The sequence below is a fragment of the Macrobrachium rosenbergii genome, chromosome 2 (assembly GCF_040412425.1).
Source record: "Macrobrachium rosenbergii isolate ZJJX-2024 chromosome 2, ASM4041242v1, whole genome shotgun sequence".
Taxonomy (NCBI): Eukaryota; Metazoa; Arthropoda; class Malacostraca; order Decapoda; family Palaemonidae; genus Macrobrachium; species Macrobrachium rosenbergii.
This window is the reverse complement of record NC_089742.1, coordinates 39,765,513-39,778,012: the sequence shown is the minus strand read 5'-3', so window position 1 is coordinate 39,778,012 and position 12,500 is coordinate 39,765,513. Positions and strand designations below refer to the sequence as shown.

Sequence of the window (12,500 nt, the reverse complement as noted above, 5' to 3'; positions counted from 1 at the left end):
TTGTTGACGTTAATGTACCGTAATGCACCTTCCTACTCCTTACATTTGCCCAAGCGTTTCTTTTATTGGCAGTTTAAAAATAGGTTCAGAAATATTTATTTATTGTCATTGATAGTTTGTCGTAATTAAAGTTAATAATTTCTTACTTTGAAAAAAAAAAAATGAAATATGTGTTGATAGTTTGCCTTAATTTCTCAAAGTTAATCATTTTGGGCGGAAAAAAATGATAAATTGATCTTCACCACCGGCAAGGGTGCTATCTTTCAATAGGTCATCAGGAGATCCGCACCGGATAGAGTTGTTGGATGATCTGGCTTCTGGAATTGTGGGATTATGATCTAGTGAGAAGTCGTCATTTACTCGGACATTTTCCGGAGAATTCACGTGAACTGTATTTTTATTGCTGTGATGATAGTAGTTTCGTAATTATTGCATACATATATATATAAGCATCAATTGCTTGTTCATCAATTGCTTGTTCAACGTCACACTGTTACAGAATGTTGAAGGTTAGTTGTTCGGCCCAGTCAGTAAGTGCCACTAGTAGAAAAAAATAATGGTAGCAGATGCTGTCAAATCAGTAGCAGACCCGCTGTGTGTGTGTGAGAGAGAGAGAGAGAGAGAGAGAGAGAGAGAGAGAGAGAGAGAGAGAGAGAGAGAGAGAGAGGGCAATGATGCAGAAAGAACTGTATATATGCATAATGACGATAAGTAAAACATTAAAACGAGAGAGAGAGAGAGGGAGAGAGAGAGAGAGAGAGATATGAACTCAGTATGACGATTTTTATAGTGGCAGTGTGTATATATAGATGTGTGTGTGTGTATATATCGTTACATATATATACACTATATATATATATATATATATATATATATATATATATATATATATATATATATATATATATATATATATTTGTGTGTGTAAAATCAAGCATTAAATATGAGTAAGATTATATCAAAAGATCATTATAACAATAAAATAAAACAAACGCGAACTGTCTTCAAAAAAATATCCAATCAAATAATTTGGTGTTGCTGCTGTTTTTTGTCGTCGATGACGTCATCTCATCTTTCAAATGCTATTTCAAGACGAGATTTCCGTCGAAATGACATTTTAAAATCATTTCTAGATTATTTATTGCAGAAGTAATTGCATTCCTTTAATTCGATGTCTTGACATATTCAAGTTTTTATTATGGCCATTTTGCCTTGTCGCAGAGGGCATCAGTTGCCTGTTCAACGTCACAGTTACAAAATGTTGAAGGTTAGTTGTTCGGCCCAGTCAGTAAACATAGTGATTAGACCCTACGGAGAAAAGAATGCTACGTGCCACTAGTAGGGAAAAAAAATGCTAGCAGATGCTGTCAAAAACAGTATCAGACCCGCTGTGAGAGAGAGAGAGAGAGAGAGAGAGAGAGAGAGAGAGAGAGAGCGAGCACCGCGTAACCTGAGTGAAAGCAGTGATCAAGTCGAGATCATGACAGATCACCTCATGCGGACAGTAAATCTTGTGGCCATTTGTCTAACCGAATCCTATTTACAGTTCGTCGAATCCGTTCTAATCACTCGCTGTTTAAAAATAGACCAATCAACCAAGCATCAAATTCGCTCAAATCGCTACTATTTAGCATGATTCTCATGTCTGAAATCGCTACTATTTAGCGGATTCTCTTCTCTGAAATCGCTACTATTTAGCGCGATTTTTTTTTTTTTTTTTTGTCTGAAATCACTACTATTTAGCGTGATTCTCTTGTATGAAATCGCTATTTTTTAGCGTGACTCTCTTGTCTGAAATCGGTACTATTTAGCGTGATTCTCTTGTCTGAAATCGTAACTATTTAGCGTGATTCGCTTGTCTGAAATCGATACTATTTAGCGTGATTCTCTTGTCTGAAATCTTTAGTATTTAGCGTGATTCTCATGTCTGAAATCGCCACTATTTAGCGTGATTCTCTTGTCAGAAATCGATACTGTTTAGCGTGATTTTCTTGTCTGAAATCGCTACTATTTAGCGTGATTCTCCTGTCTGAAATCGCTACTATTTAGCGTGATTTGTCTGAAAACGCTACTATTTAGCGTGATTTTCTTATCTGAAATCGCTACTATTTAGCGTGACTCATGTCTGAAATCGCCACTATTTAGCGTGATTCTCTTGTTTGAAATCGCTACTATGTAGCGTGATTCTCTTGTCTGAAATCGCTACTATTTATCATGATTTTCTTATCTGAAATCGCTGCTATTTAGCGTGATTCTCTTGTCAGAAATCGCTACTGTTTAGCATGATTTTCTTGTTTGAAATTGCTGCTGTTTAGCGTGATTCTCCTGTCTGAAATCGCTATTATTTAGCGTGATTCTCTTGTCTGAAATCGCTACTATTTATCATGATTTTCTTATCTGAAATCGCTACTATTTAGCGTGATTCTCTTGTCTGAAATCGCCACTATTTAGCATGATTCTCTTGTCTGAATTCGCTACTATTTAGCGTGATTTTCTTGTCTGAAATCGCTACTATTTAGCGTGATTCTCTTGTCTGAAATCGCTACTATTTAGCTTGATTCTCTTGTCTGAAATCACTACTATTTAGCATGATTTTCTTATCTGAAATCGCTACTGTTTAGCAAGATTCTTTTGTCTGAAATTGCTATTATTTAGTGTGATTCTCTTGTCTGAAATCGCTACTATTTAGCGTGATTCTCTTGCTGAAATTGCTACTATTTAGCATGATTTTCTTATCTGAAATCGATACTATTTAGCGTGATTCTCTTGTCTGAAATCGCTACTGTTTAGCATGATTTACTTGTCTGAAATCGCTACTGTTTAGCATGATTCACTGTCTGAAATCGCTACTATTTAGCGTGATTCTCTTGTCCGAAATCGCTACTATTTAGCGTGATTCTCATGTCTGAAATCGCTACTATTTAGCGTAATTCTCTTGTCAGAAATCGCTATTTAGCGTAATTCGCTTGTCTGAAATCGCTACTATTTAGCATGATTCTCCTGTCTGAAATCGCTACTATTTAGCGAGATTCTCTTGTCTGAAATCTCTACTATTTAGCGTTATTCTCCTGTCGGGATCGCCACTATTTAGCGTGACTATTTTGTCTGAAATCGCTACTATTTAGCGTGATTCTCTTGTCTGAAATCGCTACTATTTAGCGTGATTCTCTTGTCTGAAATCGCTACTATTTAGCGTGATTCTCTTGTCTGAAATCGCTACTATTTAGCATGATTTTCTCATCTGAAATCGCTACTTTTTAGCGTGATTATCTTGTCTGAAATCGATACTATTTAGCGTGATTCTCTTGTCTGAAATCACTACTATTTTGCGTGATTCTCTTGTCTGAAATCGCTACTGTTTAGCGTGATTCACTTGTCTGAAATCGCTATTGTTTAGCATGATTCTCTTGTCTGCTACTACTTATCATGATTCTCTTGTCTGAAAACGCTACTATTTAGCATGATTCTCTTGTCTGAAGTCGCTACTTATTAGCATGATTCTCTTGTTTGAAATCGCTACTGTTTTGCGTGATTCTTTTGTCTGAAATCGCTACTGGTTAGCGTGGTTCTCTCGTCAGCGTGTCGTTGTTTGTTAGCAGCAATGCGTGAAGACTGGCGAACAGATTTTCATGAAGCTTAGTGAGAATATTCGTCGAGAAGACTGATAAACGGATTTTCATGAAACTTGACGGCTAGAATAGTCGTCGAGAAGGCTGACGAACGGATTTTCATGAAACTTGGCGGCTAGAATAGTCGTCGAGAAGGCTCATGAACGGATTTTCATGAAACTTGGCGGCTAGAATAGTCGTCGAGAAGACTGATGAACGGATTTTCATGAAACTTGGCGGTGAGAATAGTCGTCGAGAAGACTGACGAACGGATTTGGCGGCGAGAATGGTCGTCGAGAAGACTGAAGAACGGATTTGGCGGCGAGAATAGTCGTCGAGAAGACTGGCGAACGGATTTTCACGAAACTTGGCGGCGAGAATAGTCGTCGAGAAGACTGACGAATGGATTTTCACGAAACTTGGCGGCGAGAATAGTCGTCGGAAGGCGCGAACGGATATTCCCATTCGACTTTGCGGCGGAATAGTCGTCGAGAAGACTGACGAACGGATTTGGCGGCGAGTAGTCGTCGAGAAAGACTGAAGAGCGGATTGGCGAGAATAGTCGTCGGGGCGAAGAACGGATTTGGCGGTGAGAATGAGTAAGTGAGAAGACTGGCGAACGGATTTTCACGAAGCGTGGCGGCGAGAATGGTCGTCGAGAGGGCGGCGAGCGGATTTTCCGCGAAGCGTGGCGGCCGAAATGATGAAGTAGAGAAGACTGTGAGCAGTTTTCACGAAGCGTGGTGTGAGGAATAGTAAATCAGAAGAACGGATTTGGCGGTGAGAATAGTCGTCGAGAAGACTGACGAACGGATTTTCACGAAACGTGGCGGCGAGAATAGTCGTCGAGAAGACTGAAGAACGGATTTGGCGGTGAGAATAGTCGTCGAGAAGACTGACGAACGGATTTTCACGAAACGTGGCGGCGAGAATAGTCGTCGAGAAGACTGACGAACGGATTTTCAAAGCACGGGCGAATAGTCGTGAAGACTGAAGAAGTCGCCGGGTGAAGATAGTCGATCGACTAACGGATTTTCACGAAAACGCGAGAAGACTGAAGAACGGATTTGGCGGTGAGAATAGTGGAAGGAGAAGACTGGCGAACGATTTTCCACGACGAAACGCGTCGAAGACTGAAGAATAGATTTGGCGGTGAGAAGACTGAAGACTGGCGAACAGATTTCGCGAAGCGTGGCGAGAAATAGTCGCCGAGAAGACTGGCGAACGGATTTTCTGAAACGTGGCGGCGAGAATAGTCGTGAGAAGACTGAAGAACGGATTTGGCGGGCGAGAATAGTCGCCGAGAGAAGACTGGGAGCCGGATTTTTCACGAAACGTGCGTGGCGAATAGTCAGAGAAGACTGGAAGAACGGATTTGGCGGTGAGAATAGTCAGCGAGAAGATCATGACGAGCGGATTTTCTGACGTAAAACGGCGAGAATAGTGGTGAGAAGACTGGCGAACGGATTTGGCGGTGAGAAAACGTAAGTCGAAGACTGGCAGAATAGCCGCGAAGCATTTCGAGAATGATGCTGACTGAAACTTGAAATTTGAGAATGGTCATCGAAGACTGGCGAGGATTTTCTGAGTGGCGGTGAGAATAGTGAAGACTGGCGAACGGATTTTCACGAAACGTGGCGGCGAGAATAGTCGTCGAAGACTGACTAACGGATTTTCCGCGGGTGAGAATAGTCGCCGGTGAAGACTGACGAACGGATTTTCACGAAACGTGGCGGCAGATTAGTCGCTCGAGGAAGACTGAAGAAACGGTTTGGCGGTGAGAATAGTGCGTCGAGAAGACTGACGACGGATTTTCAACGGATTTTCGAAGACTGAAACGGATTTGGCGGTGAGAAGAAGGCCGCCGAGAAGACTGACGAACGGATTTTTCACGAAACGGCGAGAATGTCGTCAGGACTTATTTTCACGAATAGTGGCGAGAATAGTCGTCGAGAAGACTGACGAACGGATTTTCATGCAACTTTTGTTAGGACATTCGTCACGTGACCTTCACGGGTTGATTGGGGTTTTTTGAGGAATGGGTCAAGGTTCTAAGTCGTAGATTTCCGGCAGTTTAATATTCTTCATATCCGACTTTATACTAGTTATACATTCATTCATTCATTCATTCTAACGGTGAATCATTTGAGGTTACAAAGTTCAGAATTCATAATTTCAAGGTAACACTTGTCATCTTTGTATAATAAGCCTTAATGTGTGACGGGAAATAGATTTTATTTCGTTTTTCATGTTGTCGTTGTTACTGTCTTTATAAACATTCAGCTTTTGGTAGGCGAGATCATTTTACGAAAGTTTTATTTTTTTTTTCTTTCATTATAGTTTCGATTAGAACTGAACACAATAAGTTATTTTCCGCTTCAGTGACCCTCGATCCATGTGGTTGTGACGCTGATTACTTTGAGTATATGTACATGTATACGTATGCATGTATGTGCGTGCGCTCGCGTTTTCGCCGCAGCCATTTTGTTAATGATGATCTGAGTTCCCCCTCCTCTCTCTCCCCTCCTCCCGTCCTCCTCCCTCTGTCATTTCCCCTCCCTCCCTCCCAATCTTACCACTTCCTCCTCCTCCTCCTCCTGATACAAGTCTTTGCGTATGTAAGGACCCGTCTAGTAAGTGCTCTTTGTGATGGAAGTTTTTAGGGGGGAGGGAGGAGGACCGTTATATAGCAAGTCAGTCATCCGTTTATCGTGTTGCTAAAACGGCTAATTAGGGAGAGAGAGAGAATCGTTGTGAGGACTTTTTTTTTATCATTCCCCATTAAGGTCACATTCGTTAAATAGTTCATTTTTCAACCCATCCGATTTCCACCTTTGCAGAGGCCGGAACTCTGCACTTAATTGGTTGGCATTTCTATAGTTGTTTCGTGTTGGAGCGAAAGGACTGATGGGAATGAGAGAGAGAGAGAGAGAGAGAGAGAGAGAGAGAGAGAGAGAGAGAGAGAGAGAGAGAGAGGAGGAGGGGGAACTGCAGCAGGAGGGATATTTTTTGGAAGTTTTGAGGAACAAGTTAATGATGTGTGTGTGTGTGTAAGAGAGGAGAAAAAGAGAGAGACGGCAGGATGGGGTATTCATATGAATGTTTTGTAATAAATAACGATATCTAAGGAAATGATGTATGCGTGTGGGTTTCTGAGAGAGAGAGAGAGAGAGAGAGAGAGAGAGAGAGAGAGAGAGAGGGAGAGGGGGCGGGGAGAACGAGAATGTATCCATGTTACTTATCTAAAGCACGCATGCGTAACAGATTGAGCTTAGTTTTTTATTTCCCCTTTGCCGGTTAGGATGGAGAGAGAGAGAGAGAGAAATGGAAGCTGCTAAGGTTAAGACATCCTCGCGGCAGTGAGCGTAGTTATTTAAATGAGAAATTATGGCTAATTTCTAGAATGGTTTTTCCTCGAGTGCCATTCTGTGCGTGATATCATAATTATGCAGCGTCTCCGTGCGTTAAAAGATGAGAGGCTATTATCATTAATGATAACGATACCTAGATTTTGTCGTGGAGGAAGAATAAGCTCTCTCAGCTTTAACAGTATTGTTTTCCTTGTTTCTGCATGGCTCCGGTATTCGTTTTCAGTTTCTGTGTCCCAAGAAACTTTAACTTGACGTCTTTCAGGAGGCATGTCTACAATTTTCTTTTCAGGAATATATAACCCATTTTTTGTGAGGTGAGGGGAGGGAAGATTACCTGTTCACAACGCTACGTAATTTTATGTATGTAATTATAAACCTGTGTATGAGATCTTATTCCAACAGTTTTTTTCTTGAGCTAAAGCTGCCAGTTACGAACTTCGTATTTCTGTTGTTTGTGATTTTGGTAATTCATTTGTTGGTAGTGAAAACTGGAGGTCCTCGTCGAGGTAATCTTCACCCCACCATGGTGAAAACATTCATAAGACACTGCTAATAAACTCTCTCTCTCTCTCTCTCTCTCTCTCTCTCTCTCTCTCTTCTCTCAGAGAGAGAGAGAAAGGTTGGGCCCCTTTTTTTCATTTTCCGTAGGAGATATAATGATAGAAAACCAGTTCATGAGATATCGCTTGATTTTTTCAACTCTCTCTCTCTCTCCTCTCTCTCTCTCTCTCTCTCTCTCTCAATTAAGCAGACTCGAACCCATCGGACATGCACGCAAGTCGCGGCAGAGCTTTCAATTCGAGCAGAACGGTACAAGATTTATAGCGAGACGGTGAATTTCGTTGGGGCGTAGTAGGCACAGCAGCAGTAGTGTCATGACTCGAGTTCGCTCCAAGGTTAGTCTCTATCTCTCTCTCTCTCTCTTAGGAATAGTGACTGTTGGTTCTTTGGTGTTGGTTCCTAATGGAAAGTAATTGTTGGTTCTTTCGTGCGGGTTCTTTAAATAATAATTGTTGGTTATTTCGTTCGGGTTCTTTAACTAATAAGTGTTGGTTCTTTCATTTTGACTATATATAAATAATAATTGCTGGTTCTGTATGGAAAATTTTTGTTGGTTCTGTATAAATAATAATTGTTGGTTTTTTCGTATTGGTTCTCTATAAGTAATAATCGTTTTTTTTTTCATATTGGTTCGTTATATAGAGCAATTGTTGGTTCTTTAATTTTTTCTCTTTATAAATAATAATTATTGGAACTTTCATTTTTTTTCTTTATAAATGATAATTATTGGAACTTGGCAAATAGTAATTGATGGTTTCATATTGGTCCTTTATAGATAATAATTGTGGGTTTTTCATATTGGTTCTTGATAAATATTAATTGTTGGTTCTTTATGGAAAGTAATTGTTTTTTTTTTTTTCATTTTAGTGCTTTGTGGAAAGTAATTGTTGGTTCTTGTAGTTGGTTCTTTTGGAAAATAATTGTGGGTTCTTTCATGTTGGTTCGTAATGTAAAATAATTGTTGGTTTCTTTTTAATGAGGAATAATTGCATATTCTTTCATTTTCCTTCTTTCTGGAAAGTAATTGGAGGTTATTTTATTTTTCTTCTCTATGGAAAATAATTGCTGGTCCTTTTTAGGTTTTTGTGGAAAATAATTGTTAGGTCTTATATTGATTCTTTAGGAAAAATAATTGTCTGTTCTTCCATTTTTGGGGGGAAAGTAATTGTTGACGCTTTCATTTTGGTTCTCTAAGGAAAATAATTTTTGGCTCTCATTTTGTCTCTCTGGAAAATAATTTTTGGCTCTCATTTTGGTTCTCTCTGGAGAATAATTTTTGGCTCTCATTTTGTCTCTGGAAAATAATTTTTGGCTTTCATTTTGGTTCTCTCTGGAAAATAATTTTTGTCTCTCTTATTTTGGTTCTTTATAAATAGAAATTGTTGGATCTTTACAAATAATAATTGATGGTTTCATGTTGGTTCTTTATAAATGATTGTTGGTTCTTTCTGGAAAATAAGATTTGGCTCTTTCATTTTGGTTCTTTATAGAAAATAATTCCTAGTTCTCTTTATTTTCTTCCTTATAGAAAATAGTAGCTGGGTCTTCCATGTTGGTTCCTTACGGAAAATAAGAGCTGGTTCTTTCGTATAGGTTCTGTAGTGCAAATGATGGTCGGTTCTTTTTGGAAAATAATGACATTTTCATTTTGGTTCTCTGGGAAGACTAATTGTTTGGTTCTTTCATTTTGGTTATCTAGGAAAAATAATTGTTGGTTCTTTACGGAAACTGTTTGTTCTTTCATAAACTTGGTTATTTATGAAAATTAAGGTTTGGTTTTCATTTGGTTCTGTAAGAAAAATAATTGTCGGCTCTTTCATTTTGGTTCTTTATGAAAAATAATTGCTGGTTCTTTCAGTTTTTGTTCTTGTGACTTTGTAAAGAGTTTTTTGTTCTGATTTCCACTTTCATATTTTTCTTTTGAAACAACTGAAGGCTCTGACTGTCATTTTTTAAAACTAAGAGTATATACATCATAATTATTGGATTTCTTCACAATTTTTGCTTGGTGCGAACTCTTGGTTTTTACTTTTTAATTTTAAAAGATAACTTTCATTTTTTTTTTTTTTTTACTTTGGCAATCTTCTTTCTTATTTTCAAAGTCAGAATATTTGATTTTCACTTTTAATTTTTTTTAAGAATAATCATTATAACTTTTTGTTAATATATTAATTCGTACATGATTGTAACGGGTGCGGCCACTTTCATTTTTGCTTGTAAAATGTAAAACTTTCCTATATCTCTCTGCGCCAACGATTCTCCTGGTTTATATAAGTGAATATTACGTCCTGATAATATACCCAGATCTCTCTCTCTCTCTCTCTCTCTCTCTCTCTCTCTCTCTCTCTCTCTCTCTCTCTCTCTCTCTCTCTCTCTCTCGGGTAATAAGTGCATGAAGTGATGCGATATTTTATGGCGTGTATATGTTCTTAATATATAGGCCGTTTTCTAATAATTTTTTTTAAACGATATCTTAATTCGAAACGTTTAGTTCATTTAATGGAACGATAACCCAGCTCCCTTTTCTAGCCCAGACCCGAATGTAACAGGAGGAAGTAGTAAATAGTGATTGACATTAGGATAAGATATATTTACCGACAGGAAGTTTGTGTTGCGTATAGAAGCAGGTGGTAAATAATTTTTTTTATTGCAAGGAAATTAAATCATGGTAAAAGAAAATATACCTCTAAGTCATAGTTTTGTTATAATTGGATTGTAGAATTTTTTGAAAGACTATTTTCCTTTTCTATGCTGAGATTGACTCGGGGAGAGGGAGAGAGAGAGAGAGAGAGAGAGAGAGAGAGAGAGAGAGAGAGAGAGAGAGAGAGAGAGAGAGTTTTGGGGTGGTAGAAGGTGAGATAGAGAACCAGAATTTTAGGGGCTCAAGAAAAAATTTGAGAGAGAGAGAGAGAGAGAGAGAGAGAGAGAGAGAGAGAGAGATCATGTGAGCAGGTTGATGGATTGTTACCCAAATTCGGTTCCAGTTATTTGACCGGCCCCTGATAACACTGACCTTTACGCCCTCTTAACTGTAAACGAGTGGGTCTACCCCCTTTCCCCCCTCTTCCTTTCCCCCTTCCCCTCCCTCTTCCCCCTCCCAGGGTCTTCGTCCAAAGACTCACAGCCTCGTTCGCATTTGGGGATAGGAGACAGAAGGTAACAATTTCTTGGTTCTCCGAAGGGGCCTTTCGTGCGCAAGCAGTTTTTCCCTTTAAAATCGAATGCTTAACATTGTTGCTGCCAGACTGAGGTATGAAGGTTTATTAAGCATTTTCAGTTATAGAACTTCTATTACTTTCAATCATCCTGAATGTTTTAAATGTGATCTTTATTGCGCAGTTTGTTAAATGCCTTTTCCCTTGTAAGTTTGGATTTTAAAAGGTAGGGCCTTGTTTGATGTCTAGAACTTGTTAAATACTGTATTTTATGCTTGAAATGTCGTTTAGCATTGACTATCTTGTAATTTTTTTTTTTTTTTTTTAATCTTCGACTCGTAGATTTTGGCCAATTTTTGATAGGGAATTTTTTTTTTGTCCTAGTCACCTGTGTGGAATTTACTTAGTACTTGCGTACTTTGACCGTGAAAAAAATCTGGTAGTATAAGAGATGGTCGAGACGATTGAGTCCATTGGTCAGAGAGACTCGCCCCCCAAGTGGACGACGACAGTTCTAATCATGGAGTTTATTACCCGTAGAGTCGTAGCTTGTTGTTTTTAACAGAGAACATTCTATGGGTACAAATTGCGCATTATTACAGAGTTTATTTTCATTCAAAACTGGTCTCAGTATTGGCCAGTATCGTAATATCTTCAAAAATTCAAGAGGCTTTCTTCTGAAATATAAATGTTATTTTCAGTGCAAAAATACTATAAAGCTAATGTGTTCATGACTGGAAGATTTTCCTATGAAGCTACAGTGTTCATTACTGGAAGAAATTCCTATAAAGCTACGGTGTTCATTACTGTAAGAATTTACTATAAAGTTATTGTTGATTATTGTAAGAATTTACTATAAAGCTAGTGTTGAGTATTGCAAGAATGTACTGCAAAGATACAGTGTTCTTTACTGTAAGAACACACTATAAAACTGGTGTTCATTACTGTAAGAATTTACTATAAAGCTAGTGTTCTTTACGGTAAGAATTTGCTATAACAGTACAACGTTCTTTACTGAAAGACTTTAAAATAAAGCCACATCGTTCTTTACTGAAAGAACTTACTATAAAACTACTGCTCATTACTGAAAGACTTGACTATAAAGCTACTGTTTCCTTTACAGTAATCGTAGCTGTAAAAGATGAACATAGCCATGCTTTCGTCGGGCAATTGCTTGTACAGTAGTCTTTTTGAAACAAGCCAGGAAGTGTTATTATGTCACACACAGGGTCTCAGTAATGTTACACACGGCAATCCCAAGTTAACTCGACACTAGATAGTAGTGTCGAGTTGACTTGGGATTACCGTGTGTAACATTACTGGTAATATCCAGTCTACCAACTAGTAAAGACTGAAGTTTACGTTTCAAGGAAAAAGGTAATTTTCATGTTCTCCAGAGCGCGTGTTTTTGTGTTGCTAGCTTGTCTCTGAAAGCACAGGATTTAGCGTAGTACTTATAGCACAGGGTTTTGCGTAGTACTAAAAGCACAGGATTCTCCTTAGTACTAAAAGCCGGAGATTATACTTAGTACTTAAAGCACAGGATTCTACTTAGTACTAAAAGCACAGGATTCTGCTTAGTACAGGATTTTAAGTAATACTAAAATCACAGGATTTTGCGTAGTACTAAAAGCAAAGGATTCTGCTTAGTACTAAAAGCCGGAGATTATACTTAGTACTTAAAGCACAGGATTCTGCTTAGTACTAAAAGCCGGAGATTATACTTAGTACTTAAAGCACAGGATTCTGCTTAGTACAGGATTTTAAGTAATACTTAAAGCACAGGATTATTGCTTAGTACTAAA

General features: G+C 38.5%; 1 protein-coding gene across 8 annotated transcripts in view; it reads left to right on the top strand.

Moving 5' to 3' along the window:
* The window catches only part of LOC136845440 (uncharacterized), a 198,595-nt gene that overhangs the window by 132,825 nt on the left and 53,270 nt on the right, over positions 1 to 12,500 (top strand). For 2 of the 8 annotated variants that reach the window (XM_067115645.1, XM_067115647.1), the window contains exon 4: positions 7,731 to 7,875. The exons of the other annotated variants lie outside the window; for them this stretch is intronic. The gene's annotated coding sequence lies outside the window, so the exon portion shown is untranslated. The remainder of the gene's footprint in view (positions 1 to 7,730; positions 7,876 to 12,500) is intronic. 8 annotated transcript variants of the gene reach the window in all.